Raw genomic sequence first — 9,520 nt, 5'->3', positions numbered from 1 at the left:
ATGATGGTAATTATAAGTATTTAGTAAAGTAAGTACCTATGTATAAACAAGTATTTAAGTACAGTGTAGTTAGATTCCGTGGTAGTATATTCTGAAGTTAAAAACCCTGAAAACCTCGTGCTACTGCAAGGTTGCACTTTTGCGATGTGGTAGGTATAACTGGGGTAAGGTGTAACTGGTGAGTGCGAGTTTTTATACCTATCGAGAAGAGAAATCGAAAACGCAGATTTGTATGGCGCGGAGCTAGTACAGCTACTTACCGCTAGGTGGCGTGTCTAAAGCCTGAGGCCCAGAATTACCTTCTGAGTTACCCTCTTTCGGCTTACTATACCTTATCTAAACTTTGTTAAACATCCTGTACGTAGGTGTTTGTTGGCAATAAAACGTATGAACCATATTTTAATGTAGGGTAACGTAACGTACCTTGGGACGCTTGTACCTCGGGACATTGATTGTATTTTAAAAACCGGCTAAATAAACACATTAAAATTCTACCCTAGGCATAGTATTTTACTCGCTTGGCAAAACTAGTGAGTCTCGTGATCATACCAGCATAGAGTGTGTGGTGAAGACAATATTAAGTTTTTTGGAGTCAAAGGTAGCTTTTGTATAGTTTTTTGTGTTGCTTTATCTCATTGAGGCATGCTCAAAATAAAGACATGGATGTCACGTATAACTTTTCAGTTATTTAATTTTATGACATGGCAATTATCTGAAAGATTCCTAAATTAAAAATAAAGATATTTAAAAATTTTGGTTAAACATTGCTTTTTTGTACCTTGGGACACGATTAAATTTGTACCTTGGGACACTGTTTCCTATGGCTTTGTACTATGGAAAATGCAAACATCTAAATAACGCCTTATATCTCTGTTCTTATTAGTGCCAGAGTGAAACTAGACAGAAGACAGATGCAAGAAATCAATAAGAACAGAGATATAAGGCGTTATTTAGAAGTTTGCATTTTCCATAGTACAAAGCTATAGGAAACAGTGTCCCAAGGTACAAACGTGTAACGTACCTTGGGTCAAAACAAGCATTTTTACTTTTATCTTAATTTAATAAAATCTGGCCACACTAAAGCTTTAGCTCAAATACTAGTGATAATAGATTATATATCCTACCGAATAAAGAAAATTTCACATTAATATCTTAGTTGTACTCTGCGATAGCTTCATTCAAAGTTGGGGTAGTCGAAAATGTCCCTAGGTACGTTACGTTACCCTACCTACATACCTACTACTATATTGAATCCAATATTTTAAATTCGTTTATAGAAACGTATACTTATCCGTGTTTGAATTTTTGGGAACTTATGAGATCCGATTTTGATATTGAAACATAAGTACTTACCTACTTGCTAGATAGTTTGTGTGTATAACAAAATATGTAAATCATGAAACTTGAAAGACTTGAATTCGGTGAAGTTGAATTTGATTAAGTTTTCAAATTAGGGATCCTTCGTTAAGGTCCAGTTACCAGACAATATGGCGCTGGGAATACTAGCAACTGCTGCTAATGTAATTTTTATACTTAGTGGTAAGTTACTTCTTACCAACAAGCCAACAAACATTAACTTGAAGTAAGTACTTACGTATATATACTTCAACTCAGCCAGCCTAGCTCCCGAGTAAACTGGAGCAGCAAGCCTGGGAGTTGCAATAGCTGAGACAGGCGCTCTGTTGGTCCAAGAATAGATAGTCTCATTACATAATATTATGAATAAAAAAATATTCCTTGTCTTCAGTCAGCATTAACTCCATCTGGTGTTTGGAAGTGAACGTGGAAGTCACCGTCAGCCTCAGCAGGGGGGCCATGGAGGCCCTCGGGTCCTACCTGCCGCCTCTAAACGGCTCGGGATCCTCCGGAGGCTCCCTCGACCCTGGCCTTGAGGACCAGCTCGCCGTCAAACTCTCACACATGTGCCAAACCCTGCCCAACTGCAAAAACTCGGCCGTCATTGGCGTAGAAGACTACATACTCGAAATAAACGATGCTATCGAAGATTTAGTCCTCAAAGAGTTCAAAAAATTAAAAGAAATTTCAAAATTCAAAAGTGAGTGAGTGAAAGTGAGATTATAATTCAGTATTCTAGTTATTGCTTACATAATAAATTAGATAATTCAAAAGTAGTAAGCATAAATCACTGGAACATAAATGACACATTCATAATGAACCGTAAAAAAATAAAAACTTAAATATGATGGTAAAAGTCGTTCACTTTTAGTGCTTAAGTATTTTAGTGCCCTCGCTTTAAGTAAACCTACATACTTTCCTGTCTGATAAAGTGAAATGAAGATGAAGACTTTTCAGGTTCCTTCAGTATCTATAAAAGCTATTTAAGTGTATTTTCCTATAAAATATTGTACAATAAAGCATTCAAGATAACATAGGGTATTCTAGATATACTCAACAAACCCATGTACCTATTAATAGTTACAAAAAATATAGTTATATTTTAATTTCATACTATACCACTTACATAAGTATAGGAAAGCACACCTCCGTTCGGATAAAGCGTCCCGAAAGTTAGTGATGTGTAGTTATCAGCTACAAATTATTCAGGAATACCCTATGGAATGTATTCAGTATTCAGAAGCCGTCTAAAGAGGTCAAAAGGGTAATGTATTTTGATGTTGGGTGAGGAATATTTTGCGTCGATAGATATTGAGATTTGATACTTTTGGTAGAAAATGTTAAGGAAGTCGCCGTACTATATTATACCTCTATAGCTTGGGTAACAAAAACTATGTGCCATGGAATGGGTATAGTAACTGAATAGAACACAGTAACTACACATAATTATGGTAAATTAATAAAAAAACAATATCGGTCAAACGCTCGCTGAATCTTATCTAAACTTATTTTCGAAACTCTCTGAGACCTCTGGATGGAGGACCAGCTCACCGTCAAACTGTCAAACGTCTGCCAAACTCTGCCCATCTGCAAAAATACGGCCGTCACTGGAGTAGAAGACTACATACTTCAAATAAACGATGCTATCGAAGATACAGTCCTCAAAGAGTCATATAGCGATGATCAGATGGTAAAAGCAGTTTTGTATGATGATACTGAACAAGAGAATCTGCTCAAAAGATATCAGAATGCTTTTATTTGACGCTACTGTTCGATTGAACGCAACGGCAGTGGAGTCAGAAGCCTGGGTGTGGATACGTTTGCTGAAATTCATCCACAATAGGATGCAAACATACGCAAACCACAGGGTAATACAACTGATGGAACTAAACCATGTTAAGTTGACGAAGAGAGCTTCGATCCAAAATAAATTTAAGCACAAAAGGTACTACCAAAGACCGACTCGATAGAAAACAAAATATAGGTCCGCAATAATGTACTCAAGCAGCCTGAGTACTACACTACAGGTGCACGGTGCTGTTACACGAGGTACTGCTAGACCTGAAAACTGCTCCTCATAAGATAGTGAAGAAATGTATAAAAACCTTTTACTACAGTTTGGCGAAGACGAACTTCTACACGCTTCTAGAAAAGAAGTCTGCGCGGTGTCTCAACATCGTGCTTAGTGATATGGCGTTTACTGAAAAAGTATCAGCCAAGAAAGCCCTAACGACAGTGTTGCTTGCCGTGGAAGATCGGCAGAGCATTCTAGAAGGAAAGACTTCATGGTCCCGGAAGCAGACACCAGACCGACAGCTGATACACGCAATATTGTCAGATTTAGATTACATGTTCAGTGAGGACACCGTTCTATTGAACAGGCTACAGGAGGAGTTCCACTCGTGGTCTCAGGATGGAGGAGACTTGAAGACGATCCTTGACCAGTTCCTGGCAGACTTCACCAGGGTCCTGGACACGCAGCCAGCGGCACTGTTGGACAAACTGTTGATAAACGTGAAAGTCTTTTTAGAATACACCATTGAGGCTGATGTAGCAATAAGGGATTAATTAAACAGCCTAACATGGTTTGTTTGTAAAACTTATTTCCTACAAAGTTAAGTAGGTTACTTCTGCAGCGTGTGATATTCAGTTACGGTTATCGATTATGGCAGATCGCAGCCTTGATCCGAAAATATAAGCCGTGGTCCTCAAAAGCTTATTATGAACTTCCGAATGAATAAAATGTCTAAAAGGTCTAAGTAGTTATGTCAACTTCCCTATGTATTATAACGTAAATGTTTTAGAAAACTGCAGCACTAAGAAACTGCCAAGTTCGTAAGTTTTCTCTCTGTATATATTATCTTTGTACTTACCTTCAAAGTTTATACTGTTTCTATTGTCAATGATGGTAGTTAGTAGGTTATATAAGGTAGTACTTACTTACTATAACAGCCTTATTTAAAGTACCCCTTTGTGCTGGAGCCGCATTGATATCGTATATAACCTACCTACATCATATTGTAAGTACCTACTTAAATAAAAAAATTAAAAAGCTGGTCAGTATCAATAATAATAATTATCAATGTACTTAATTAAATTAACACGCACAGGTAGTATATCAATTTCTCTTCTCCAGTCAAATGGAAAATGTAATTAGGTACTAATTTAGGTATATGCTACTGCCACCAAACACAGCTACGTGTAGGTAATTAGAGTAATAACTCTGGTTATTACCTAAACTTGTTACAGAATTGCGAGATTAGAATTCAGTATTCTAGTTATTGCTTACGTACTAAATTATTTCAAAAGTAGTAGGTAAGCATAAATCACTGGAACACAAATGATACATTCATAATGAACCGTAAATAAAAATAAAAGATCGTTCACTTTTAGTGCTTAAGTATTTAAGTGCCCTCAAATTAAGTCAACCTAGGTTAACACTTTCCTGTCTGATAAAGTGAAATGAAGATGAAGACTTTTCAGGTTCCTTCAGTATCTATAAAAGTTATTTAAATATATTTTACCGTAAAATAAAGCATTCAAGATAACAGTATGCAACATAGTATCAATCAGCCACTTATAAACGCATTGTATTCATACTTGAAAAAAAAAAACAATTTCATATTTCATACTACTGCCATAAGTATAGCTGTATAGGAGAGCCTTTCGGATAAGGCCCAAAAGTTAGTGATGTGTAGTTATCAGCTACAAATTATTCAGGAATACCCTATGGAATGTATTCAGTATTCGGAAGCCATCTAAAGAGGTCAAACGGGTAATGTATTTTGATGTTGGGTGAGGAATGTTTTGCGTCGATAGATATTAGGGATGATAGGGATTTGATACTTTTGGCAGAGAAGGTAAAGGAAGTCGCCGTACATGCATGAGCTGGCCAGAAGTTGTGGCTGCTGCCTCTGATCGTCAGAAGTGGAAAGCTGTAGTTGCGGCCCTATGCTCCACTAGGAGTTAAAGGACTTAAGAAGAAGAAGATAGCTTGGGTAACAAAAACTATTGCCATAGAATGGGTACAGTAACTGAATAGAACACAGTAACTGCACATAATTATGGTAAATTAATAAAAAAAACAATATCGGTCTAGAAACTCTCGCTCTTATCAAAAATTTAATCACATCACACTATTGACAAGTTTCCCGTGACCAGTGATAGTGGCCGCCGTCGCAAATTATGGACGGGAAAGTATTACCACAACGAAGGACTTTTTATTATTGCTATGGTAATGGTCGAAAAAGAACATCTTGGGTCCAAAATCTGAAAGACTGGTACAACACCGACACCACATCCTTGTTCCGAGCAGCAGTCTCGAAGGAAAGAATAAGCCAAATGATTGCCGACCCCCGATAGGTGATGGTACCTAAAGAAGAAGAAGAATGGTAATGGGGGCTAAGTGATTCTGCTGCCGCTTCACGGGTGCGATATTAACGTATATAAACGTCATGCAAATCAATGTAAATATGGCGATGTGATTGGTGGAACATTAAACTAGTTTATCGACGTCGATAACGATCCTGTGTAGCGGCAGCTGTTAGAAATTAATCTCACCGTTAAGTTTTGCGAAACGGGAACAAGACGTTGCATATTACCCATTCAACCTCAAGTAGACCCATAAAAAATCCTGGCATTTTTACTTGCATCATAAAAAGTACTGGCTGGAATTATTGTCATAAAGCAATTTGTTCCGAGCCTCCAGTGTTACCCCACACGGCTGGAGGTATCGTTTTACCCCTACATCATGTGAAGGTGGGGGTAAATTGCCCTGTCCCGCCGCGCCGTGCAACAAAATGAGCCATTCTGCCGTGTAGCCGTAGTGCTGTCCGATGGAGCGAAATGTAAGTTGGAACTCCACTAAAATAACTATAATTAAAGTTGACTTTGCAAAAAAACGATAAGTTTCAGGTAAAAAAATTTGGCCTGTAGTGAAGAAGACTTTTTATTATGGAGATTTTCAGATACACTCGCGAGCGAGCAATGAAAAAGTTACAGTGACAATAACACATATTAGGTACTCGTAAACGGAAAAGGCTAGCGCACTTTTGAATAGGGCATCAGGTGATTAGAAACTAAAAATGTAAATATTATGTTAATAAATAAATTAAGGAAATGTTTTTTTGAATTGTGACTATTTGGTGTCGGATTTTTGTAATTGGAACTTTTATTACTTACCACTTTTGCAACCCTCTTAGGTACTGAAATTGGTTATGCTATATATATATATTATTCAGGTATAGGTACATAATGTACATATTATTATTTTGTTCAAGTGTTGCCCCAGCACTATGTACGGGGGTTGAGCTAAACCATGTACCATTATCCATTGTTATCAGGAAAAGCCTTTATAGGAAAAATATTCATTACTTCAAGAGGTATATTTCTTTTTAAAAGCAGACTGAATAGTTTCGCTGTTGGAAGTTTAATTAATCTATTATACCAACAGACTAAAATAACTACATCAATTCATAAGTCATCATCAGCATTGATCACTTTGAAATTAATGTGTAAGTAAGTAATTATAATTTTAATTAGGAATAATCATGACAAAAGGCATTGAAAATCAAATCTAAAACAAAAAACTCAGTCAAACCTTCCACGGTTCCTGAGAGAGACAGATACTAAACTTACAACAATCCTCTTTTTAAACAATAGCACGTGAAGCGTCACCGTACAATACAAAGGATCGATTTACAAAGGCAGCCAATCCTTCCTTTGACAGACAAAGGTTTTAATACCCCCTGTATATGAGCAAGCAGACAGTATGCATTGTCAGTGCTCACGACCAAATTAACTTTGCATGAGCTTCACATAAAAAGCTATCATATTCCCATGGCATAAGGAATAGCCGAGTGAAGTTCAGAGAGTAGGCTGGCTGGTCGCAGGAGGCATCTATGGCAAGCTGAGATTAACAATATACGTACAAGATAGAGTGTCAGTGCAAAATATAGGTCTCGACAAAAAATAACGATAACTTCTACCAATTTTGAATCTGTACCTATTTTGGACTAGTTTGGTCAGAAGTTTCGCGACCTTATTCATTGATACAATTGGTTGTCATCAGGTTTTTTTTTTTTTTTTTTAATAAATGATTATCACTCCACAGACTTTATGTCCGTGCCTTTTGAAGAGTGGTAATTTTTATGAGATAGTTTTTAATTCTTTTATCTACTTTCTACTCGGTAAGGAAGTTTAGTTTATATATATTATCTTTTATATATATTTATTTTGTCTTTAGTTTCTTTTTCTCTTTTTTTTTTTTACTGCTGGGGGAAAATCCACATGGACACCTGGGAAGAGGACCCAGGTAGTGTCGGGCGTTAACCGACTAAAAACCCCCAGCCGTGTATCTCATTATACAAGAAATTTCTTTTTTTTTTTTCTTTTTTTTTTCCTTTTTTTTTTATTAATGGTTTTTAGAGTCACACTTACATTAGTAATGGCAACAAACTTAAGAAGGACAGGGCCAATGCCAGCTGTCTTCGGAGAACTTAGTAGACACCTGGCAATGGCTCGGCCCCTCAGTCGTTATAGGTCATGTTTTGCCTGATGTTAGTGTGTGACTCTGTTCTTAAAGATAACTTATTTTAATTGTTAGTTTTTATAATAATTATATAATAATCAATTCGGCCTATATTTTCTGGCTCTTAACCAAAATTATATTTTATGTTTTATTCCGCCCCGTTATGCCTTCTTAACATTTCCCCAGAAAGTGCAATGACCTCTTCGTCTCGATTCTTAACTGCCATTTTTAGATTGTACTCGAGGATGCGTTTCTTTGGCGCTGTTATTGCCGTTTTAGCGAGGTTGCCGATAGCGTCCTCGGTGTCATCCGCATAGTAGGTGCAGGTGGTGGTGTGCCTCGACAGCGCCACTACTGCGTGAGGTACGCTATCATGCAGCTTTATTTTATCTTTTGTTCTAATGATAATAACGGATTCGTACGTCAATCCCTGTGCTTCGTGTATGGTTAGGACGCGTGAGCCCATTCCTTCACCATACCCTTGGTTGGTCAAGGTCTCTTTTTCTTCCTGTGTATGCACCAGGAACAGAGTGTTGGTTTGGGATTTGGGAATTACTGCGTCTGTTAACCTTTTCAGCTGCAGGGATTGGATGCGCGCTGTGGCTGCGTATATGCCTGAGTATACTTCCTTTAGGGCGTATGCAACATCCATGGGGTTTCTGTATGAGCACAACAGCTCCTGGGTGATGTTTGCTACCAGTGTTGGGCGATTGTACCTAAGCTCGAATAGGTTCTCTCTGTCGATATATGGTAGCTGATTGATGTCTCCGATCAGAGCAATATCACAGGCATCAGGTTTAACTTAAAATGGTTTGACAATAAACAAAATGCGGACAGTTTTTGCTTTGTTTTTGTATGTGACGACACATCATCTTGTCTGTATATTGTTAATCTAAGTTGGCAGGTATTTGTTTTCATTCGCTCTTTGTGGTGGTTCCTCTGATAGCGGAAGCCGCTCTCTCTTTGGTAGTTCCATTCGATAGTGATGAAGCGGGAGCTATGTGTGGAAAGTGGGGAAAACCATAGGAATACCTAGCGTTTAGTTGTATTTCATTTCCATTTTTTATTTAAGTTAAATTGCGCGCGCCGCCCTGTAGCAAAATATCTTCTGTCTAAGGCTGCTAAGACTGATGATAACATTGTGCAATATATTTATAATTAATTTCATTCATTTTTCAGACGATGAATTATATATTGCACAATTTCAATATTGCGCAATATTCGTCTAGGGGTCGCCTAGGCTGACCCAAATATCCACGGTAAACAAATGCTGGTGAACAAAGCAATATACAGGAAGCTGATTAGGTACCTATTTAAAATTAAGCAATTGAGTAAAATGACGTAGGAAATATTATTAGATGTTATTGCTAAAAACCGTACAAAAGTATTAAGTACTTCGTATGTTTCTGTTAGGTAAGTAGGTACTAGGTAAACTTATTTCATAAATATTTAGAAGGTGTGTTCCCGAAGGAATGCCTTTCTTAGTTCACCCGGGGGAAATACATCAAGAAAGGCGTTAGCGGAGATTGCTCCATACTGTAACTTTAACATTTCCAACACTAGGAGAAAGTAATGTATATTACACACAAATGTTATCATCATCATCAGCCCGTATTCGTCAACTGCTGGGCATTA

The sequence above is a fragment of the Plutella xylostella genome, chromosome 15 (assembly GCF_932276165.1).
Source record: "Plutella xylostella chromosome 15, ilPluXylo3.1, whole genome shotgun sequence".
Lineage (NCBI taxonomy): Eukaryota > Metazoa > Arthropoda > Insecta > Lepidoptera > Plutellidae > Plutella > Plutella xylostella.
This window is presented reverse-complemented; position numbering follows the sequence as displayed.